The sequence below is a fragment of the Lithobates pipiens genome, unplaced genomic scaffold, assembly GCF_037356315.1.
Source record: "Lithobates pipiens isolate NorthernLeopardFrog02 unplaced genomic scaffold, aLitPip1_a1.2 Scaffold_13, whole genome shotgun sequence".
NCBI classification, from domain to species: Eukaryota; Metazoa; Chordata; class Amphibia; order Anura; family Ranidae; genus Lithobates; species Lithobates pipiens.
The window spans coordinates 88196645-88221491 of NW_027507718.1; the positions used below are offsets into that span (position 1 = coordinate 88196645).

The 24847-nt window shown below is 43.5% G+C and overlaps 1 long non-coding RNA gene across 1 annotated transcript; it reads right to left on the reverse strand.

The window, feature by feature from the left end:
• Positions 1 to 13607: 13607 nt before the first annotated feature.
• On the reverse strand, positions 13608 to 20326 carry LOC143974153 (uncharacterized). Its single transcript, XR_013272178.1, has 2 exons — positions 19803 to 20326; positions 13608 to 15949 (listed from the first exon to the last, which is right to left on the reverse strand). It is a non-coding gene; the product is annotated as an uncharacterized LOC143974153 (long non-coding RNA).
• Between the last annotated feature and the right edge of the window lie 4521 nt (positions 20327 to 24847).

Consider the following 24847-nt stretch of genomic DNA (forward strand, 5'->3'; position numbering starts at 1 on the left):
TGTTTGCCCCCTTCCTCATTTCCTGTTCCTTTGCATGTTTGTCACACTTAAGTGTTTCGGAACATCAAACCAATTTAAACAATAGTCAAGGACAACACAAGTAAACACAAAATGCAATTTGTAAATGAAGGTGTTTATTATTAAAGGTGAAAAAAAATCCAAACCATCATGGCCCTGTGTGAAAAAGTGATTGCCCCCTAAACCTAATAACTGGTTGGGCCACCCTTAGCAGCAACAACTGCAACCAAGCGTTTGCGATAACGTGCAATGAGGCTTTTACAGCGTCCTGGAGGAATTTTGGCCCACTCATCTTTGCAGAATTGTCCTAATTCAGTTACATTAGAGGGTTTTCGAGCATGAACGGCCTTTTTAAGGTCATACCACAACATCTCAATAGGATTCAGGTCAGGACTTTGGCTAGGCCACTCCAAAGTCTTCATTTTGTTTTTCTTCAGCCATTCGGTGGTGGGCTTGCTGGTGTGTTTAGGATCATTGTCCTGCTGCAGAACCCAAGTTCGTTTCAGCTTGAGTACACGAACAGATTGTCGGACATTCTCCTTCAGGATCTCTTGGTAGACAGCAGAATTCATAGTTCCTTTTATCACGGCAAGTCTTCCAGGTCCTGAAGCAGCAAAACAGCCCCAGACCATCACACTACCACCACCATATTTTACTGTTGGTATAATGTTCTTTTTATGAAATGCAGTGTTCCTTCTACGCCAGATATACTTGGACACACACCTTCCAAAGAGTTCCACTTTTGTCTCATCGGTCCACAGAATGTTGTCCCAAAAGTCTTGGGGATCATCAAGATGTGTTGTGGAGAAATTGAGACGAGCTTTGATGTTCTTTTTGCTCAGCAGTGGTTTTCTCCTTGGAACTCTGCCATGCAGGCCATTTTTGCCCAGTCTTTTCCTGATGGTGGAGGCATGAACGCTGATCTTAACTGAGGCAAGTGAGGCCTGCAGTTCCTTGGACGTTGTTGTGGGGTCTTTTGTGACCTCTTGGATGAGTCGTCGCTGCGCTCTTGGGGTAATTTTGGGCGGCCGGCCACTCCTGGGAAGGTTCACCACTGTTCCATGTCTTCGCCATTCGTGGATAATGGCTCTCACTGTGGTTCGCTGGATTCCCAAAGCTTTGGAAATGGCTTTATAACCCTTTCCAGACTGATAGATCTCAATTACTTTCTTTCTCAATTGTTCCTGAATTTCTTTGGGTCTCGGCATGATGTGTAGCTTTTAAGGATCTTCTGGTGGACCTTAATGTGTCAAGCAGCTCCTATTTAAGTGATGCCTTGATTGTGAACAGGTGTGGCAATAATCAGGCCTGGGTGTGGCTAGAGAAATTGAACTCAGGTGTGGACAACCACAGTTATAGTATGTTTTAACAAGGGGGGCAATCACTTTTTCACACAGGGCCATGATGGTTTGGATTTTTTTTCACCTTTAATAATAAACACCTTCATTTACAAATTGCATTTTGTGTTTACTTGTGTTGTCCTTGACTATTGTTTAAATTGGTTTGATGTTCCGAAACACTTAAGTGTGACAAACATGCAAAGGAACAGGAAATGAGGAAGGGGGCAAACACTTTTTCACACCACTGTACATGTCCAAAACATATGGAGCAAGTTGCCCACTTCTCCACAGTTCCTCCAGCATAACGGTGAGCCATCCCTACCAAACTTGGCAATCCTGTATGGGGTAAGATACCACCTAAGGGCAATCTTTTGTGACAGTTCCCAATGATTCACACATTTTGAGGCTCTATATAACCACTTGAAAGCTTCCTTCCACTGTGGAATAGTAAAAGTCGTCTGAAGGTCGGCTTCCCATTTTTGATAGGGGGGTGATTTAACAAAGTCCATTTTACATTGGAATAGGTTATAAAATAAAGAGATACCTTTACAAGATGTAGGGGTGGTATTATAAAATTGCCAGGCCTCCTTTGAAAGACGAATGGTGGGTGATGTGATGGATCTGCAAAAGTGATGGATTTGGTTATATTTATATTTATCAGATGACGGTAAGTTAAAGCGAAGTTGGAGAACGTCGAACGGGATAAAGGAGTTCCCATCATATAGATCAGTGATAAGTTGTATTCCTTTTTCCTGCCAGCTCGTGAGTGAAATATCGGGTATGGCCTGTTGTAGGGTCGATAAGGGTATTGGAATGGTAGCCAGCCTGTCAGATGGAAGAGGAAGTTTTAGAAACGTCCTCCAGGCATCTAGGGAGGCACGGATAGTGGGAGGTAGTACATGAATAGGAATTGGATGTAGGGCGTCGACCATCAGAAGCTGTTTGAGATCCTTGGTCGGGCTCAAGGCTCGTTCGACACTGCACCAGGGAGTGTCCAACGGTTGGTGGATCCACTTCCTCAGTTGAGTAAGGATAGAGGCTCTATAGTAGTCCTGTATGTCGACCAGACCCATCCCCTCGGCCGATCTGTGTTTGGTCAGTAAAGGTTTTGCGCACCTAGGCCTCAAATTTTTCCAGATGAAATTCTTAAGTAAAGAATTCAGAGCTTTGATATGTTTCGATTTTACCGGGATAGGTAGGGTCCGGAAGACATACAGCACTTGGGGGAGAAGTAGCATTTTAAATGTAGCAAGTCTGCCCGACCAGGTCAATTCAGTATTGGCTAAGCGTTTGTCTTCTTTATTAAGTTTGTCTATGAGGGGCCCGTAATTGACGTCTGCTTATGTCTTGATATCAGTAATTTTTAGGCAAAGGTATGTTATACTATCTTTGCTCCAGGTGTAGGGGAAAGAGTTCTGTAGAGATTTACAAAGGGGGGAGGGAAGGCCCAATTGGAGAATAAGCGATTTCGTGCAGTTGACCTTATAGTAGGATATATTGCTAAATTCAGTAAGTGTGCTATGGGCGTAGGGGAGGGAGGTTCGTGGTGAGGTTAGAAACGGAATGATATAGTCCGCGAATAAATTTATAACATGTGAACTATGTGAAAGGTCAAAGCCAGCAATATTAGGGTGAGTTATAATCCTTTCCGCTAAGGGCTCTATGAGTAAGTTAAAGATGGTGGGGGATAGGGGGCACCCCTGTCTGGTACCATTAGATATGGTGAACGTGGTCGACAGCATATTAGACGTATACACTTGCGCACAGGGGGACAAGTAGAGGGCCATTATGGCCGAGAAGATAGGGCCTGTGAATCCATATTTTTGTAAGGTGAGTCTCATGTAACCCCAATGGATCCTGTCGAATGCCTTCTCCGCGTCCAAAGAGAGGAGCAGAGAAGGCACCCGACAGGTCCTGGCATATTGCATAATGTTAATAACTCTTCTCGTGGCATCGGAGGCCTGCCTACCCGGAGTAAAGCCCGCCTGGTCAGCGCTAACCAGTCCAGGCAGGATCGGGAGTAGTCTATGTGCAAGGATTTTCGCATACAGCTTAACATCAGAATTAAGCAAAGAAATCGGTCTGAAGTTGGCTGGTGAAGTGGGTTCCTTCCCTGGTTTCGGAATGGTGACTACATATGCTTTGAGCATTTCTGCAGGAAACGAGGCAGAGGACATTGCTGTTGAATAAACGTGCTGAAGTGTTGGTATGAGATTGTCTTGAAAAGACCTATAGTAGTCATTGGGGAGCCCATCTGGGCCTGGAGACTTCCCCAGAGGGAGGGTTCTAAGGATTTTCCTGATCTCAGGCTCCGTAATAGGGGAGTTCAAAGAGTTAAGTTGGTCAGGGGTAAGGGAGGGCAAATTAATTTTTGCTAAGAACTCCTTTATAGTAAGTTCATTCGGTTGAGGTGTGTTGGAATCGTCTTTTAGATTGTAGAGCGAAGCATAGTACTCAGCAAAGGAGTTCGCTATTTCCTTGGGATTATAAATCTTCCTTTTAGTTGGAGGATGTATAAGGTACGACATTTTTGATTTAATTCTTGCTGTCCTGAGCCTTTGAGCAAGAAACTTGCCTGCCCGATTACCTGAGGCATAGTGGGACAATTTGAAGTATCTAACATGTTTATCATATTGTTCTATCAAAAGAAGCCTGAGATCAGAGCGATATTGGGCAAGACTTTGGGCAAGTTTTAAATTTGCACATGTCTTATTAAGTGATTCTAACGATCTTATCTTAGTGAGAAGTTGGTCAAGTTTTTGTGTCCTCTGCCTCCTTTCTCTTGCACAGATTTGTGACATTACACCTCTTATATATGCCTTGTGCGCACACCATAGCAACATTGGATCCGAAACCGACTGGTCATTTAAGGAGAAAAATTCAGAAAGGTTAGCAGCTACATTTGCAGAGTGTTCCGGCTTTTGAAAGATACGAGCATTTGCCCTCCAGAGATACGCAGGGCCTGGAGTGTGCCCCTCCACCACCGTGACAGAAACAGGGGCATGATCAGACCATGTGATATCATGTATGGTGGAGGAGGACACTGCCTGCAAAAGATGTTTATCAACCAAAATCAAGTCAATTCTAGAATATGAGTTATGCCTTAAAGAGTGATAGGTATAATCACGCTCGTTTGCGTGCTGACACCTCCAGACATCAAACAAGTCCTCCGCATGAAGGAGAGGTTGAAGGGAAGGTGGTTGTCGTCTAGCTGTAGAGGTAGTGTCCATTTTGTGTTCTGGCGTCAGGTTATGATCTCCACAAATCACCACCGACCCCCTTTTGCTGGCAGAAATTTTCTTGTGGAGGCGTTTCAGGAAACGTAGTTGGTGAGAGTTGGGTGCGTACAGGTTCACCAAAGTGTAGGGTTTCTTGTTGAGTTCACAGACAAGGATAAGGTAGCGACCCTCTGGGTCAGCAAGAAGGTCCTTCATGGTGAATGCAACCGAATCCTTGATAGCGATTAGTACGCCCTTTTGTTTCTTGGCACAAGATGCCATGAAAATGTGCGGAAAGTTTTTGTGGCGAAATTGGGGTATGCAGTCAACAGCAAAATGGGTCTCCTGAATGCAGAGAACATCGGCATGCAATTTAACAGCTTCTTTCCAAAAAGAAGACCTCTTGGCCGGGTGGTTGAGACCATTGACATTAAACGAAACTATATTAATAGCCATAAATAGTCATTAAAGAAGAAAAAAGATAATGAGGGTACCTCGGGTATGTTTCCAGATTGTCCCAAAAGTCGTCCCCTGTTGTTTCAAGAAGACTCGCTTTCAGAGTGAGGAGTGCGAAGATATGCGGACCGACCAGACCTTCTAGGAGGGGATCAAAGGGGGGGGGGGAGAAAAAAGATAAAAGGAAAAGCAAACAAACAAAGTTCTGTAAAAAAGTAGGTGCAAGCCTGCACGCGGAGGCATAACAGCTGCCCATAGTTGAGGGGGGGGAGAATAGATACACTGAGCGGGGTTCTCAGTGCAACAGGAACATTATCGTTGAGAAAAAGAATACAATGACATCCACTAATGTGTATTCAGAGCTGACATCACTTGTTTTTCTTCTTGCGCACAACCTTTTGCCATTCCATCTGTAAGTGATTGCTGGGGGAGGGGGGAGCGCCTTCTGAAGTCAGGGCAGGGAGAATGTCCAATGACCGCAACAATGCAAGGCCCTCTTCGATGGAGGTGACAACAGTAGCTTTGTCCTCGTGGGTGACCGTTAATTTAACTGGGTAACCCCACCTGTATGGGATATTGTGGTTACGCAGGGCCTTAGTTACAGACAGAAGGGATTTGCGCTTCTGCATAGTAAACTGTGAGAGGTCGGCAAACAGTTGGATGCGAGCGTATTCTGCAGGCGGGTTCTGTTGTTTGCAGAAAGCAGACATGAGTTGCTCCTTTGTTTGAAAAAAGTGAACTCTCATTAAGACATCACGAGGTATATTATCAGGGAGAAAAGCAGGTTTCGGCAACCGATGTATACGGTCAATTTGCAATTCTGTTTGGGGCAGGGAGGGGAGGAATGCCTTCAGTAGGTCATGGGCATACTGCAGAAGTTGTGCAGGGAGGACATCCTCCGGGACCCCCCTCACCTTAATATTATTTCTGCGCGACCTGTCTTCTAAGTCTGCAACTTTAGCTTTGAGCCATGCGACTTCCTCGGCTTGGTCGCTATGGGCGTCAATCAGGGCATTGTGTGAGGTGGCAAAGTCTCCCATTTTAGTTTCAATATGATCAACTCTCGATCCCAGTTCTGCTACCTCAGTTTTAAAGTTATTAAGGCAATGGAGCATATCATTATGCATGGAGGTGCGGAGGGAGATAAGCATCTCTTTCAGGGTTGTGTCAGAAATAGGCCTGTCCGTGGTGGGGAAGGCAGTGAAGGGGTCAATGAGCTCCCTCGTGTCCTCTAATGGATCCCGGTCTGTGCTCACCTGTGTGGCGTCCGAAGCCATCCTTGGCTTGTATTTGGCCAGACTGCGAGACAGCGGCGTGGAGACCTCCGGGGACCGACGGTAGTCCGTCTCGCGGTTCTCCGGGCTGGTTGTTGCAGAGCCGTCTGAGGAGGAGGAGGCCGCGTGTGAGCATGGGCCGGCGCCATTTTGCCGCGGATCGCGGCCTTCCCGTCAGAAGAAATCGTCCAGTTTCTTTGGAGCCACCGCTCCTCTCCGCTTTCTGGACATCTCCCCAAGGTGCCCGGGCCTTCAGACGATCGGTAAGGTGTCGACTGGTCAGCAGTGCTGTCTGTATGTCGTTCGGTTCCCGTTGCTGGAGCGGAGCTGTGCTAGCAGACGTCCATCCAGCAGCGCGGTAGCCACGCCCCCCATAAAACCATTTTCTAAACGCACATGTGAATGTGCTTTGATTAAAAAGTTAAATTATCAACAATGTGTGGCTTCCTTTTTCAATGCGCAAAAGCAGTATTTGGAGTAAAATTGTTGGTTTCGGTGACAATGGGTGTTATTTACTAAAGGCAACTCAACTTTGCACTCCAAGTGCAGTTTCAGGTGAACTTTTGCAGTGCACTTGTAGTGCATAGTGGATGTGCCTTTAGTAAATAACACCCACAGCGATGTGTTAATTTTCACAATCTTGCCATTTTCATGACCCCACATATTTCTGCCATGGTGCTGAAAATTAGCAAGATTTTTGTCAGTAATGCACTACATACATTAGTTAACAAAAACAAGGTGTGTGTGTAGCAGACCCACAACATAATAAGATTATCTGAAGAAGAGACTGTCCCCTCATCTTGCTCAGAACTTGGGTTTGCACTGTTGTAGAAAAAGGCACAACAACAAAAATCTAAAATTTACCAAGGAGACACCTAAAACCAAGCCAAGCAGTAAATGAAAACAAAGATTATTGTAGTTTCAAAAAAAAAAATATTAAGAAATGCCGCTCAGACATTGTCTGGCATATCAATGGCCCCCCTAGCCACAAACTACTCCATGTATTGGGTTCGGACCTCACGGGCGCTTTGGGGGGGCAAGCCAGGACGAGCAGCTTCAAGGGACGTGAGGTTCTAATTTTTCAAGCAAGTCTGCATCTTGGCCAACTGAGACCACATAGTTAGCTGAATGTCTTTTCAAGAAATTGTGCAGAACACAGCAGGCAAGCACTATGTGATTTATTTTATATTCCGCCATGTGGATAGGCATTAAAAAAAGGCGGAACCGGCTGGCCAGTATTCCAAAAGTGTTCTCCACCACTCTTCTGGCTCTGGCCAGCCGGAAATTAAAAATCCTCTGGTCCGGGGTGAGGGTCCTCATCGGGAAAGGCCGCATCAGATGGTTTGCCAGGGCAAACGCCTCATCTGCGACGAAGACGAACGTGAGTCCTTCCTGATTCTCCTCTGGGGGTGGCAAGCCCAGACTGCCACTCTGGAGACGCCAGTAGAATTCCATCCGTGCGAACACTCCGACATCCGGCCTTTTTGCCCCACGTCCACATACAAGAAGTCATAGGTCGCTGACACCACCGCCAACATCGTGATACTATTAAACCCCTTGTAATTATAATAATACGACCCCGAGTTGGGGGGTGGGACGATGCTGACGTGTTTCCCCATCAATTGCACCTCCACAATTGGGAAAGTCCCAATGACTGGCAAAGTGGGAGGCCACAGTCTGCCATTCCTGTGGCGTTGAAGGAAACTGTGGAGTGACATTGCAAGATTAGACACCAACATTTTTGGCCAAGATCAGTATAACATTTTGAGAAATGAGTATTTAAAGCCTAAAGTATAAGGTCCCCTTATCAGAGTCATCACCCCCCATCCCCCCCATCTGATGGGCCCTTGCAAAAAATGAGGGGGGGATGTTTTGGACAGGTAACCCTCTCCACTCGATTGAGAGCTGAATGCCTAAATAATGTGTGATACTTTGGGAAGCCCCTTCATACTTACACTACTGGCAGCCCACCGGACAGGTAAGAAGTGTCATAATACCAAAAATTTGAAAAAATGGAAGCACATTTTGACATTCTGCTATTACATATCGACATAATAATAGGGGGGAAAAAAATGATAGCATTTGAAAGTATTGAGGCAGGCCCTTGCACTACATGCTTTGGTGAACTTATCCATAAATGTGACCATCAAACAGGTAGGTAGAGTATGTGTTGGGTTTGGTAAAGTCAGCAGATAGAGGATTGCTATCAGCTGACCTAGCAGTTGGGGGGAGGGGGGTTCCTAAGGAGTTTGGCATAACCGAAAAAAAAAGTCACTCTGCATGAATTGAAGCACACACATAACATTTGTAGACATTTTAGGGGGTGTTTAGGGGAAAGCAATACTATGGAGCTGACAAAAGACATTGCTAAGTGACTAGACTATAGTTTTATGGGCCAAGAAGAGCATGGTGGGGAAGTTAGTGAGGCAAATATGCATGAGGACAAAGGGGCAGAGCATATGAATTAGAGCATATTGCAATCATGGTAATTAGGGAAGGAGGAAAGAAATGCAATATATTAGCAATCATTAAATACATAGAATGTGATATTAAAGGATAAAACTTACCTTCATATAGTCCTTCTGCAGGACCTGAATGATGGCAAAACAGGTCTCTGGAATAATGATCCCCAGAGCCCGGGGGGGAGATGCCTGTGGAGAACTTGAGGTCCTGAAGGCTTCTCCCTGTCGCCAAGTACCGCAGCGTGGCGATGAGCCTCTGCTCTGGAGTGATGGCTTGCCACATGCAGGTATCCTGCCTGGTGATATAAGGGGACAGAAAAGCCAGCAGACAGTGAAAAAACGGGGTCCGTCATCCGGAGATAATTCCGGAAATCATCAGAATTATTCTCCCGGATCTCACGGAGCAAAGGCATGTGCGAGAACTGGTCACGCTGGCGCAACCAATTCTTGGTCCACAAACGCCTCCTCTCCATGTTCATGGACCAGGCTTGTCTAATTCTCGCGTGAGAGTCAGGATTCTACCATTGGTCAGCCTATTGCGTATAGTTGAGATCTCAATAATCTTCCCTCTGAGGACTGCTTTATGAGCCACCCATAACACTGAGGGTAATATATCAGGTTGAGCATTAATGTTAAAATAGTCTTCAATGGCCTCTTCAATAGTAGGTATAAAAGAGGGATCAGACAGCAGGGCTTCATTAAGCCTCCAGGAGTGCGGTGTAGGGGCCAATTTGATAAATGTGGTGGAAAAGGAGGTGAGGTGATGGTCAGACCAAACACAGGGGTGAATGACCGCTTTGGTTGAGTTGGCCAGTATAATGGGTGAGGTAAAGATATAGTCCAACCTCGCCGAGCTATTATGGGGGCGGGAGTAAAATGTGAATTCTTTGATACCCACATTATGGGCTCGCCAGGTATCAGAGAGTTGAAACTCTGTTAGATTGCCGTTTAGGGATTTGGGGAAGGCCTTGGATAAAGATGTGTGAGTAGAGCGATCTAGGGTGGGATTCGCAACCAGGTTGAAGTCCCCACCTATGATTAAATGGGAGGATTGGAATGAGGAGAGTTTTTCAAAAAATTGCTTAAAGAAGGTAGCTGGTGCATCATTAGGTGCATATACACTAGCAATAGTCAATTCTCTATTACATACTACCCCTTGGATGATAACATATCTACTCTCTGCGTCTTTATATACACGTTTAATGTCCATAGGAAAGGAAGAGTGCAAGAAGATGGCAGCCCCCCTGGACTTGGAGGAATAAAGGGAGTAAATCGCTTGGGGATAATTCCTATGAAAAAATGTAGGGTGGGATTTACGAGCAAAGTGGGTTTCTTGGAGGAGGAGAATTTTGGCATCTAATGTCTTGTAAAAGTCAAATGCCTTCCTCCTCTTATTAGGGGAGTTAAACCCTTGAACATTATGAGATATGCACGTGATTACCATTGATAGGATCTAGGGTGAGGTTAGCTAAGGAAACCCCAGTCCTGGGGTAGAATAACGGATACAAGGGGGTGGGGTGAAAAGCCCAAATAAGGTTACCAGGGGCACTGCCATCCACCCCGTCCGATAATATCTGAAAACCACCTCCCTCCAGTGAACCAAAATAGAGATACAAACAAACATATTCAGTCGGTGTTATCTGAGAAGTATCTACCATCGCTAGTTGAGGGTAATAGAAAAAAAAGAGAGAAAAATAAAAACAAAAACCAAAAACAAGAACAGGTCGAAAAAAGTCAAGGCACTGGAACATATCCAGAAAATTGAACGTACCCAGGCTTAGCCTGTTCCAAAAGGGGTAGGGTCAGGTAACTAGGAAAAGGAGAAAAAAAGAAAAAAGGTGAACTGTCCAATTACCTGGTAACCCCAAAACGGGAAAAATAAAGTACACCGAGACTACAGGGTCTCGAACCCAGCTCAGTACTGACGTAAAAACACAAAGAGTTCCACAAAAAAGGAAATAACAGGAAATTTGCTGGGTGGGGGAAGCAGGCAGCAGCTCAAACCCGTGACAGACCAACAGAGAGGCCCTTCCGGAAAAATGTGTAGATTAGGGAGCATACCGTCATGGTGGCAATAAAGTTCAAGTGGTAGGCGGGTGGCCAGGGTTAGAAAAACAGGGGAGGAAACCAAAAGGAAACGGTTCCGACTAACGTGGGCTGTCAGCGTTGTGGTCCCCAATTCCTTAACGAATTCTTCTTCTGTCTCTCCGCGAGGGTGGAGTTTGCCAAATAGGAGCTGGTCTGGGGGTAGAGGGTGGTCTGTGAAGATCCGCAGCATTTAAGAGACCCAGCTTGACGGGGAGCTCTTGGCCCTCCTGGAGCGTAGTGACAGAATAGGTGCTGTCATTGTGAGGTACCACTAACTTAAAGGGGAACCCCCATCTGTATTGAATCCGGGCTGATTGCAGGGCAGAAGTAACATCTTTGAGGTTCCTCCTTCTCTCCAAAGTGGCTGGGGAAATATCCGGGAAGATTTGAATTTGAGCATCATCCAAAAGAATGCGCTGTTTGTTTCTTGCTGCACGCAATATGTCCTCTTTAACCAGAAAGTCTTTCATGCACAAGACAATGTCCCGTGGGGGTTTGTCTGCAGGAGGCTTCGGACGGAGGGCTCGGTGTATCTGATCGCATGTAAAGGAGGACGATTCGTGGTCCGGCAGGAGAGATTTAAAGAGGCGGATAACAGTGGGTATCAGGTCTGTCTCCGATTCCGGGATCCCTCTGAGACGCAAGTTATTGCGTCTATTCCTGTTATCGACCTCCTCGATTTGCGACTGCATAGTTAGAACCGTTGAAGCGAGGGTTTCATGTTCCCTGCTGAGATCATTATGTGCCAGCGCAAGTTCGTCGTGCTTCCTTTCCAGCCTGTCCGTCCTGGAACCCAGGGCCGCAATCTCCTGTGACAAGGCTTGCGAGGACTTGTGCAGCTCCGTTTGAAACTTGGACGCCAGCCTGTCATACATAGCTTCCAGGCTGGCGTCAAGATCCGCTTTTGAGAGAGAGTTATTGTCTCCTACCTGGGGCCGGAGCGAAGGAGAGCCTGCGGAGACTTGTGGTGAGGCGAGCGGGCAGGAAGCGATACCGCACCGCTCCGCGCCATCTTGGGCCATCACGTTGCTGTCCCTCGTGCGCAGGAGATAGTGAGTTAAGGTATGCTGGCTCCCGCTACGAGATTTCTTCTTCTTCGCCGGCATGCACCGTGATTAGGGGACCTGGAGGGTGTAGGTCGTGAGGTGCCAAACTGAATATAATCCCTCCAGGGCGCTGATAAAGTTCCGGGCGAGACGGAGCTATCTCTTCAGGCCGCCATCACGTTCAGCGCCGCGCATGCGCCCCGATGGACCAGGCTTGTGTCAAAGTAAGAACCCCAACACGAAGCCCCTGCACAGCACAAACTCTACGATGAGTACGTACACGAAACATGGTTTAAAACGGTCGGCTGGTCAGAACGGACAGCAGAAAGCACTGATAAACAGCAATGCCTGAAAGAACGACCCGAAAAGCAGAAGCAAGCAGACAATAAGCAATGCAAATCAAAGCATACTATACCAAGATATAGTCCACAATGAGAAACAAATGCTTACTGACTACACCCACTGATAATCAGATACGCAAAGACAAGCAGAAACTGAAGAGAAGTACGGAACTGAAGCACAAATCTGAAAAGCGCGAATCGTCTCTCACCAAACTTCTACTAACACGGGATAGACACGAGATCAGCAGAAGGAGCCCAAAGGGTGCAGGACGTTGTGCTGAACTTCCCTTTTCTAGTGCCACCTTACGCGGCTTACGTCACCGCGTTCTTGGCAACTGGAAATTCCGACAACTGAGTCCGACCGTGTGTATGCAACATCACTTCCGGACCTCTTTTGGAATTTATCCGTCGGAATAACTCCGACGGATTTGGTTGCCGGAATCTCCGACCATGTGTACGGGGGCTAAGACTCCTTGGGGAAAACAAAACCCCCCCTTAAATAAATATTTAAATAATCCATGAAAATTAATCTTATGATAGGAGTCTAAGTATGTTTGGTTCCCTAGGGTAGTGGAAATCTGAATGTATGGTCACCAGTTCCCTCAGATTAGATCTAAAAATTATCAATTATGTACATTCAAATGAAGAAGGGGCCCGCTGCTCTATTAGTGAGAAAAAGAGAAAGAACTAATTCCTTATTGTGGTTCTATTTGTTAAGTCTGTCACTTCTCAGGTGTCGGCTGATTTTCTGTCTGCAGGTTATCAAGTGTACTTCAAATAAGTCACAGAATTGACAAAATCTGCTGAACAAGATGATCGCCTTTCTCAGTTACAAAGTTTATACTTCTCATTAGTAACAGATATCTCAATTGGGCTTTTCAAAACCTCCAACGCTACTAATAACCAGGAATTAGTTCTTTCTCTTTTTCTCACTAATAGAGCAGCGGCCCCTTCTTCATTTGAATGTACATAATTGATCATTTTTAGATCTAATCTGAGGGAACTAGTGAACGTACATTCAGATTTCCACTACCCTAGGGAATCATACATACTTAGACTCCTATCAATTTTCATGGATTATTTAAATATCTATTTAAGGGGGGTTTTTGTTTTACCCAAGGAGTCTTAGTGTATGTTTGGTTTGTGAGGCACCTTGTCCGTTTATATGTTTTATGTTGGTCTGTTGTCCTTATGTGTCTTTTAAATAATTGGTTGTAGGTTAGAAAGCTTTTGATCAATCACATAGGTGGTGTGATGTTAGTGTTAGGTGCTTCGTCTTCTTAATAATACCCCTGGTAGCCTAGGCTAGGATGGAAGAGCGGAGGTCCCTTTCACCGGTGGACAAACATCACACATACACACGATTGTACGTGAATAATGAATGTGCATATTGAAGCACACACAGCAGTTTTATTTAGTTTGAGCTAAAGGACAGCCCTGTGGTTTAGCCAATCAGGTAATTCATACATACATCGACATTTTTCTTAAACTCATGACATTATCTAAGTCAAAGGTGAAATACAGTCTTCTGATAGTTATTTCGTCATTTCAACATCTGCTGACTGACCATATTCTTGCGTAACCAGTCCTTTCTTAGCTTTGTACCTCTTACCGCAGACAGATGCTTCCTAATATGTCAACATCTTGCATCTTAATTCTGAACTTAGTGAAATGCACGCCTAAGCATATTATCTTAGACCTTTAACCTAGTATATCTTTTGGTAACCTTAATAAGTATTCCCTTATAATCCTTCCTTTGATCATTCTGTGATTTACATAATGATCATTCCTTTTCTAATTTAATAGCACAGGCTTCATACTCCGAACCCTTATGCTCTTGGTTTTTATACCATACCGTTGGATCCTTAACAATGGAAGTGAGTTTCAGATCCTTCGGAGCGGCCGTGTTTCCCTTTTTACATAAACATTTGATTATCTTATAGCAGGCATATAAAAATAGAATGAAGAGAATCACAGTGACAATTGTCATGGCAGCATTTCGGAGCCAAGATATTAATCCCCCAAAACTAAAACTGCTCGAGAAGGGATCCCAGTTTTTTCCTATGTTCCTTGCCTTTTTCTGTAGTTTATTTACCTCTTCCCTGTGTTGGGCAATAACGTCATAGTAGTCTGGGACTTCGATGCTGGTATTATGAATCCAGGTACAGCACTCATAATCCTCAGTAGTCTCACAGAGGCCAGTAAGGGCTGCACTCATACTTTCTATAGCCAACTCATGTAGTTCTAGTTGCTTCCTAATTGCCCTAGTTTCTAGATTTAGTTTGATTATGTCATCAGAATTTTCCTCCAGAATCTCATCAATTATGCCAGTGTAATTATTTAATCTTTTCATTAGGTCAATTCCCCACCCTGTCCAGGAAGGGAACCATGCCCAGGCCATATCTTTTTCTAAAAACAATTCTCGTTTATTACGGTGTCTAAGGGGATATCTAGGATGCATGCTGGCTTCAAGGAGGTGACTTCCCTTGTTATCCCCTAATACCCCCATAATAGGAACCAGGGCTGCAAGGTAACACCACCCCTGGAGTTTGGTTGGGATCCAGGGGTGACAGAGTTTGCCGCAGCATATATATATGGTATTTCCTAGAGCTAGGGGTCGTTTATGGAACACGTTCCTAAGAGTATCAGAAAGGCCAGAGAGCACCAGAATTGACATTAATTGGTGTATTGTAGTCTTGGTACTGGAGCTAAGAAAGTCTAAAAAGGTGGCATTTAGGGTGGGATCTGAAGTATGGAAGAAAGAAGGACTGTTAAACGATGTCATTGAAATGTTAAGTTTTGCTTGTTTGCAAACCTCGGCTCCATCTGTGGTGTTTCCCAGTCGGAAACACCAGTCTGGGAAGTGGCTTCTACCTATAATTTGGAAAGTGAGGGTTTTATTTGGAAGGGTCCTAGTAACATTCGTTAGGACGATAGGGGGTGTTCCATTAAGGAGGGGGGTAAAATTCAAGGGGACTGCCATGAGAGGGATTCTAGCTGTACTGGGATGTAGCTTGCTGCAAATCCAGCATTTCTCAAAACCAGATTTTTGAGCATAGCTATATTTGAATTTTAGTAGTAACATCTTGCTAGTCAGTCCCTTAGGTGACTCATTAACGGGTACAATACTTCTACTATGTCTTTGGCCTGGGGTATTATTCATCTTAGGTGGTCCACATATCCCTTTTAATAGACCTAAGTCTTCTGGATGATATATACAGTTGGCTATAAACCATGTGGGCAGGAATACAAATAGTACCAGACTACCCCAAAGGCATACAGCCTTCCCTGACACTGATGGAGAAAGCATCTTTGTTTTTTTTAAAGTTCTGATTATTTGTTATCTAAGAGTTCTGTTCTTCTTCTTCGTTTCTCATCCCGGCAGTTGTTGGCTCTGTTTTGTCCTTTTGAGGGGGTGTGGGATCTTCCAGGGAAATTTGTTCTATGCCTCTCTGAACTTCTTGTAGATCTTGTTCTTGGGAGTTGCTGCTCTCTGTCACTGCCAGGGGCTCTGGAGTCGAGGGAAGCTGGGGACACTTTTTAAGACGGCTGGCGTGGATCCAGGTGTTTCCTAGGTCTGTTAACACTGCGGTCCTGGATACCTTTTCCACCTTCCATGGTCCTGAGAAAGCCGGTCCGATACTCTTTCTTTGTGCTAATTGTTTGATCAGCACTTTATCCCCAGGGATGAAGGGATGCGTTGGTTCTGTGGGAAGAGGGAAAAAAGGTGACAGAAACTTGTTCGTTTATTTCGTGGAGCATACTTACCAGATTTTTTCACGTACATTTCCTGTTGGGAATAAATGTCAATATCAGTGTCTTGGTCTAATGGGGGTAATTCTATGTTTGCGGGGATTCCCATGAGGACCTCAAAGGGTGATAGTTTTGTTCTTGCATGTGGATCTTCCCCTCTTTTGACCAAAGACCTTCAGGGTCTTTGGTCAATCCTTCCTTTGTCCAAAAATGGACATCATCTTCTGTGGCCATTGATTGCATCTGTGCTATGACAGTTTTAAAGTTAGGTGCTGCGAAGTGTTCCTTGAAAAACATTGTTGTGGGGGCAGGTGGGTTAGGGGAAAAGGCAGCAGCTCTTTTAGCTTCTCTGTCAGCAAGAGCATTCCCTTTTGAAACACGACTGCTGTCAGAGGAGTGTGCCTTTACTTTAATTATGGCTACCTTTTTTGGAAGAAGAATGGCTTGGAGGAGAGCACTAATCTGTGTGGAGTTGCCAATTATTTTGTTGTCTGCTGTTTTAAAACCTCTATTGGCCCATATCACACCAAAATCATGCACCACTCCAAAAGCATATCTACTGTCTGTGTAGACGTTCACCTCTTTACCGGTGAATAGAATGCAGGCCCTAGTGAGGGCTTCTAACTCTGCTACCTGGGCTGAAGAAGGAGGTAATGATTTTGCCTCCAGTACGATGTCTGGTAGTTGAACAACTGCATAACCGGTTAAAAAGGTGGAGTCAGAGGGACGTGAGCAGCTACCGTCAACGAAAACATCCTCTGCACCTGAGATAGGGGTGTCAGTGAGATCCGGTCTGGGACTGGTAATAGCAGCAACCTTTTCCGAACAGTCATGTATAATGTCTGGGTCATGTGGTAAACGCAACATGGAATGCAAAAGGCGCACAGCGGGGTTGCTGGCAGGCACATATTTGAGTGTGAGGTTATCAGTGTTCATCAGTGTTATCTCATAACCACTAAGTCTTTGCGAGGTCATATGTTGGGTATTCATGTTCTGAATAAGATGCGTGACTGAATGAGTGGTATAGAGAGTCAATGGGTGACCTAGCACTAATTTGTTTGCATCTTGTACAGCCATTGCACAGGCAGCAAGATTTTGGAGACAGAATGGCATTCCCTGTACTTGGATGGGGAGTTTTTTTTTTGATAGATATGAGACAGGGCGATACCCTGATCCATGTTGTTGTGTTAGCACGGCGGCAAAAGAGCTTCCTGAAACTACACAGTACAGCTGAAAAGCTTTACCATAGTCTACCAATCCCAGGGCGGGAGCATTTGACAGACTGTTTAATAGAGCTTGAAAAGCTTGTAGTCTGTCTTCAGTCCAATCTATTAATTTAGGGGCTGTCGAGCCAGTAGCCTCTCTTAGGATACTATCATAATGAGAACAGTCAGGGATCCATTGGCGGCAATATACAATTGCACCCAAAAATGAGAGTAGGGCGGCCTTGTCTTTTGGCGGACTGAGAGCTTGTAGGGCTGCGGCACGTTTAGGTGACACCAGCCTTGTTCCTTCTCTAAGGATACAACCTAAGTATTCAACCTGGGACTGGCACCATTGCACCTTCTTCCTGGAGGCGAGGTGTCCAGCTCGGGCTAGGTGTCCCAACAGTGATGTTGAATCGACCGCACAATCTTCAGCAGTTTGACTGCACAGGAGCAAGTCGTCCACATACTGTATCAGTACCGACCCTCGCTCAGATGTCCAAGACTTGACAGTCTCGTTGAGTACCATAGAGAAGGCGGCTGGACTGTCTACATACCCTTGCCAGGTTAGTTGGCCCCCGGCCCAGGAGAAAGCAAACATAGGTTGGGCTTCCTCTGCAATGGGAATGCTAAAGAAAGCATTCGCTAAATCAATTACTGTGTAGCATAAAGAGTCTGCCGGTATGCATGAGAAAATAAAAGTGATGTCTGAGACTAGGGGTGGGAGGGGAATCACTTGTTTGTTTACTGCCCTTAGGTCTTGTATGTATAAGTCTCCACTCCCCACTGGCCTTTTTTTACGGGGTAAATGGGCGTGTTCCAGGGACTGATGATTGGTTTCAGGATACCTTTTGATATGTAATCATTAATTTGAGGGGAGATGCCTTTGACTTTCTCTGGGGGTAGGGGATACTGTTTTTGATATTGTATCCCTGCATCTGACCGCATTTGGGGTGCATATGGTGTGCAATTAATAAAGCCCACACTACCTTTGTTTTCTGCCCAAATTGTGTGATGGTCAAGGGAGGAAGGTATCATTAGAAAGAAACTCCTGTGTGCATGTCTTTTTGGGAACCCTCTGTGTGCATGTCGCTTAGGGCCATGTAAGTCACATAATGGTGAACTAGCGGTAAGGGAACCTTCTTTATTAAACTTAATGGTAATACACAGTTGTGCCAAGAGGTCCCGTCCCATAAGGGGCACAGGGCATGAGGACAAGACGGCAAAAGTTTGGGTACATAATTTCTGTCCTTCTGGAGTGGCTACAGTCAGTGGTGGAGTGATGGGATGGGTGACAGGTGTCCCATTAATACCAACAGAGTTTCCCTCGGTGCATTATTTGTGGCTGTGTAGGATATTGGGGTAGTGGTTGACGAGGGTTCTGGTATGGCAGATAACGGGGATACTGTGGGCGGGTCTGGGGGTTAAATCCCCTGCCTCTGCCTCTTGCTCTAATCTGTCCAGTCCTATAAGGGCACTGGGATTTCCAATGTCCTTGCTGTCCACAATTGCCTATATTTTCCAAGGCATTTGTTCCATGCACAGAAACAATCCTTCATGTATTGTGGGTCAGCCCCTTTGCAGGGAGGATAAGAATGCTTATGTACCTGACAAATTTTACTGACTTCTTGCCAGTCTTCCTCAGTACAAGGACCATATGGCCCTGGGTCATGTATCCCCAATTGCTGACACCTTTCTCGGACTTGTGTCCAAAATGGTTCTACCTGGGGGCCAGGGATCATATTACTAACAAATTCATAGGGTAATGGGGTGGCCATGGCTTGGGTTGCTGCAGAATTCCCCATCTAGTAGTCTGGGCAGTGTGTGTCTAGTGGCAGGACACAGGTGATAACACCCGGTTTGTCCAACAATCCGGTCTCTGGTCTGGGAGTAGGATCCCTGATCTTTTTTGGGGCAGATGGACTTATATAAAACTATGAAGATTTACCCTTAATATACGATGAAGGGTAAATCTTTCCTGGTGGCGGGATATACCCCTCTTACACCAAGTCTGCAAGAGAACCCCCCTGGTCTGGTGGTCAGTAAAATCCACTTGTCATCTATTCTTAGGAAGAGTAGACCTAACGTGCAATGGGGGCAGGCGGATGCTATGTCACTACAAGAGGGCTCCTCATACTCTGCACTCATTTAAACAACAACAATTATTTTCCTTATACTCTATATTAAAACTTATACTCTATATACTTACACACGTACCTAGAGAGAAACAGACATATTCTTAATATACTTTAAGACATGAAATAACCGTATTGCAATACATTTATCAATTTATAGTGCACTTTTTTAAAAAAAAAATTCAAATGGGCGTCCACTCCACCAATCCCTTTGTCATGGGCGTAATCTACTACTTCCCGTGTTAAAAATACTATTACCAATAGTTTTAAGTCAGACCAACCTAGTCGGACTCCCCTAAACCTATAAATTCCTTGCGAGCCCTTTTAACCTTCCGAGGGACCAGCCTAGTCCGCCGCGAAGGCACAGTTACTTCTTTTAATTTTAAACTAAGTTCGTAGCGGCCGCCCGGACAGAGTAAGTGTTTACACCATTCACCAATCAGGTAAAAAGAGTAAAGTGACTTACCTGTCGCAAGACGAGACGAACCCCACTTTGCTGGTACCAAAACTGTTAGGTGCTTCGTCTTCTTAATAATACCCCTGGTAGCCTAGGCTAGGATGGAAGAGCGGAGGTCCCTTTCACCGGTGGACAAACATCACACATACACACGATTGTACGTGAATAATGAATGTGCATATTGAAGCACACACAGCAGTTTTATTTAGTTTGAGCTAAAGGACAGCCCTGTGGTTTAGCCAATCAGGTAATTCATACATACATCGACATTTTTCTTAAACTCATGACATTATCTAAGTCAAAGGTGAAATACAGTCTTCTGATAGTTATTTCGTCATTTCAACATCTGCTGACTGACCATATTCTTGCGTAACCAGTCCTTTCTTAGCTTTGTACCTCTTACCGCAGACAGATGCTTCCTAATATGTCAACATCTTGCATCTTAATTCTGAACTTAGTGAAATGCACGCCTAAGCATATTATCTTAGACCTTTAACCTAGTATATCTTTTGGTAACCTTAATAAGTATTCCCTTATAGTTAGTATTTTGTAAAACATGTTAGGATTACTCTTAATGTAAGTTATTGTACTGAATACATTTTTTCAATAAAGGTATTTTTTGATATTTAAATATTTTTTTCTTAATTTTAAAGTGTTCACCCATATTTATCCACTACAGCCATAAGTAGCCATCTGGCCCCCCTTTTCTTCGGTGGTGGACCTCTCCTGTCCCCCCAAAGGGGGAATTTTTTACTTATATTGTTTTTGGTTACAGTAGTAGCCTCTTATATGAGGAGGAGTGATATAGGGTGACTTGAGTTATACCATTTAACTGATATAATTGGAGGTTGAGGTCCTTTGTGCTTGTTTATGATTTAATTAGTATGTTATCAGTCTTCAATTACAGAAATCAGAAATGTGATTGGATGCTACTAGTTAGGGAACTTTTCACTTTGCCAATGCATCTTGCATAGCCTCAAGTATGTATACCATCCATTTTTCAAAAAAAGCAGAAGTCTATTTTCATTTTTATGAGCTTAGAGGTATATATCAATTACCAGCTATAATTCTTCTACTTTTCAAAGTTGACCTGTTTGTTTTGCAACGCAAATTATTCAGTAAATCCTTTGAGGATCATTAGAGCAAAAAATTTTTTTGTTTATGGCAGAGTAGGAAGCAATTCATATGCAAAGTAGAATCCTGTTGAGACCATTGCCAGAAGGTAGTTCATTATAAATGCAAGTATCCTGTCAGGGTTTGTAAAAAGAATGTGCATTTTTTGAATCAATAAGTCACAAGGAAATTAAAAATCCTCAAAAAAGTATATGGCAAAAATATTTTAATTATTCACACCTTATGATGTTTATAGTCAAGGAGGCACTGAGTATCTTACATCTTACGTAGAAGCTCAAGTTTAGATTTGCATTCACTTCTGTGGATGATAATCTTATGCTAAAGAAAAAACACTTCAAATATATTATTTAGAATAATGTCAACATCAAACTATACAAAATATGATCTCATCACATTCGTTTTTGTCAGATATTTCTCTGAAATATGAAAGCTACAGGGGTCTAATGTAGATATATTTAAACAAGTGTACCTAAACCCAAATACTTGACACCAAATATGTTTTTGCCATGTTATCTAAAAGTTAAATCCCTGTTTTAAAAAAAAATATTTTATTAATGTATTTTTATATATGATCTAATTTTAATTAAATCAATTAAGCTAAGTCCAGACCCATTTCCCTTCTGGATCACTGTTCTGCTGCAGCGTTGTCACTAATTCATACACACCCCAGCATAGTATTGAAAGTAGCCATGACAATGAACAGTGCATTGGACTATTCTACCATAGTCAAAGAACTTCTCTATAGTTCACATAAGTAAGTCCATAAACTTTGTGATTCCAAGTAACGATGATCTATCACCCAAAAGAGAAGAGAAAAGTATCACCACTGTGAAAAACTTCTGCCACAGAATCAAATATAAGGAGGCTTACCGGTACTTATGGACCCTATTCAGTTTATCCTAAATGGGTCAGACAGACAGTGGTATATCAACACCTAAGTATAGATGCCTTGCTGCAATTTTCTCCAACTGATCTTATGCTAATTAGGAGGGTTACTCAATAGCCACGGAACGAGTATAATAAGGCACTTCAGAGTCAAAGTTGAAATCCTCTCATATGTACTCCAGTAGGACATAGATCCAAGGAGGAAGGATAGAAGACTCGACATAGTGTAAAACCATATATAAAATGTATTTTTTTAAAAAGGTTAGACCACTCACATTTTAATAAACATCAAAAGTCATTGATTGAATGATGCATCAAGTTATAATGCCATAGGCATTACAACAGATCTGACATGTTTTATCTCAGTCAGACATCATCTGGGGCCACTCCAGCTGATATCTGATTGAGACGAAATGTGTTGGTTCTGTTGTCCTGCCTATGTCATTATAACTTGATGCATCATTCAATAAATGCCTTTTGATGTTTACTAAAATGTGAGTGTTCTAACCTTTTTTTTAAAAAAAATACATTTTATATACAGTTTTATTATTATTATTATTATTATTATTATTATTATTATTATTATTATACAGGATTTATGTAGTGGCAACAGTTTACACAGCTCTTTACAACATTAGGGCAGACAGTACAATTACAATCCAATTCGATACGGGGGGGGGGGGGGGGCAGAGAGCCCTGCTTGTTAGAGCTTACAATCTAGGAGGGAGAGTTAAGTTATACAAAAGGGTAATAGCTGTGGGGAATGAGCTAATGGAGAAAATAGTGCAGTTGTTAGATGGAGGCAGGATAGGCTTCTCTGAAGAGGAAAGTTTTCAGGGATCGCCTAAACGTGGATAAATTTGGAGACATTTAGACAGATTGGGGTAGTGAGTTCCAGAGGATGGGTGAGGCTCGGGAAAAGTCCTGGAGGTGGATAGGGGAGGAGGTGATGAGGGAGCTAGAGAGCAGGAGGTCTTGGGAGGAACGAAGTGAGCAATTAGGTTGGTATTTTGAGACTAGGCTAGTGATGTAGCTGGAGGCAGAGTTGTGGATGGTTTTGTACCTTATTGTTAGTATTTTGAATTTAATTTGTTGGGCAAGTGGCAGCCAATGGAGGGATTGGCAGAGAGGGGTATCAGACACTGTGCGGTTTGTAAGGTGGATGAGTCTGGCAGCAGCATTCATGATGGACTGAAGGGGATAGTCTATTTAAATGAGGAGGGAGTTGCAGTAGTCAAGGCGAGAGATAACCAGGGAGTGAATCAGGAGCTTTGTTGTTTCATTGGTTAGAAAGGGACGTCGTTTAGAGATGTTGCGGAGGTTGAGGCAGCAAGATTTGGAAAGTGATTGAATGTGGGGCCGAAAAGGAGAGTTCAGAGTCCAGGATAACACCTAGCACACTGACATGTGGGGATGGATGGATGGTTGTGCCATTGCTCTTGACAGATAAGTCAGGGGAAGAGGCATGTGGGGGAGGAGTTTTTCACAGCGGTGATCCTTTTCTCTTGTCTTTTGGGTGATAGATCATCATTACTTGGAAGTAGAAAGTTTATGGACTTACTTATATGAACTACTGTATATAGAAGTTCTTGTATTGTGTTATTTATTTTTTCACATTTCTTTTCATTCTTTTTTTTTTTTTTTTTGATTTACCATCATCAATTATTGTGTATTTTCATGTTTAACACTGCACATTTACCTATTCTACCATAGTCACCAAGTAAACCCATTATGCATCTGACTCTACAGTGCACATGCATCCACAGGAAACTTGTACAAAAGGTCCACAGGTTATGCACAGTATAAAGGGAAAATATATGGACATAATAAGGAGAACTTGTACTTTTGACATACTGATTAACCACTTCAATACTGGTCACTTTCACCCTCCCCCCCTTCCCCCCCCCCCTTCCTGCCCAGGCTAATTTTCAGCTTTCAGGGCCGTCACATTTGGCAGTCACACAGATAGAGCTTTATTTTGGTGGTTTTAATCACATTTTTTCCAAATAAAAAAAAGACCAAAAATGTTGAAATTTATTTTTATCTTAGTTTTTGTTATAAAATATTGCAAATATGTATTTCTTCTCCTTCACTGATGTGCACTGATGAGGCTTCCCTGATAGGTTGCACTGATTGGCACTGGTAAGGCAGCACTGATGGGCATTGATGAGGCTGCACTGATATGCGGCACTGATGGTCACTGATAGGTGGCACTGATGGGCAGCACTGATGGGCACTAATAGGCTGCACTGATGAAGAGACATTGATAGACAGCACTGATGGGCAATGTTGGGGATGCACTTTTAATCATTTTTTTTTTAAAACGACTTTAAAAAATACTGTCACCAGTCAGCGTCACTGATCATCACCACACCAATTATATTACGATGCTGTACTGCACTGGTGACAGTATGTAAAAAATAAATTATTACAAAAATCACAACTTCAAAGACTCGCCATGCATCTTACTAAATACATTTTGACTACTTCCCAAGAAGGTATCATTTGAGGGATATTTGTACTGTTCTGGCATTTTCAGGCTTTAAAAAATTAGACCACCAGTACATTAGAATTGATTGATTTTCATATATATATATATATATATATATATATATATATATATGTATATACACATACACACACACACAGTACCATAGTTTGTGGACTCTTTAACATTCCTACAGACTAAATAATATACACTGATTTGAGTTATTTTCACCAAAGAAATGTAGCAATACACATTTTGGCCTTAATATATTAAGAAAGATTATTTATTTGCAAAATGCTGTCACATGAACAAAGTTCATCAGCATAGCAACTGCTACAGAGGATTTTCTGAGTTTCATGTTTTATGATACAAAGGGAGAGGGAAGGATCTGCACAACGCTCTATAATCCAGAATAAATTGGCACAACAGTTGTGAATGATGCCTTCTATAGCCAAATAGAAGGGTCTAAGGCACTCAATGGGTCTTGAAGGAGCTTGGGTGTCTGCAGAGAAGAAGTGTGCCTGCCGCAATGCCCTTCAATGAAAAA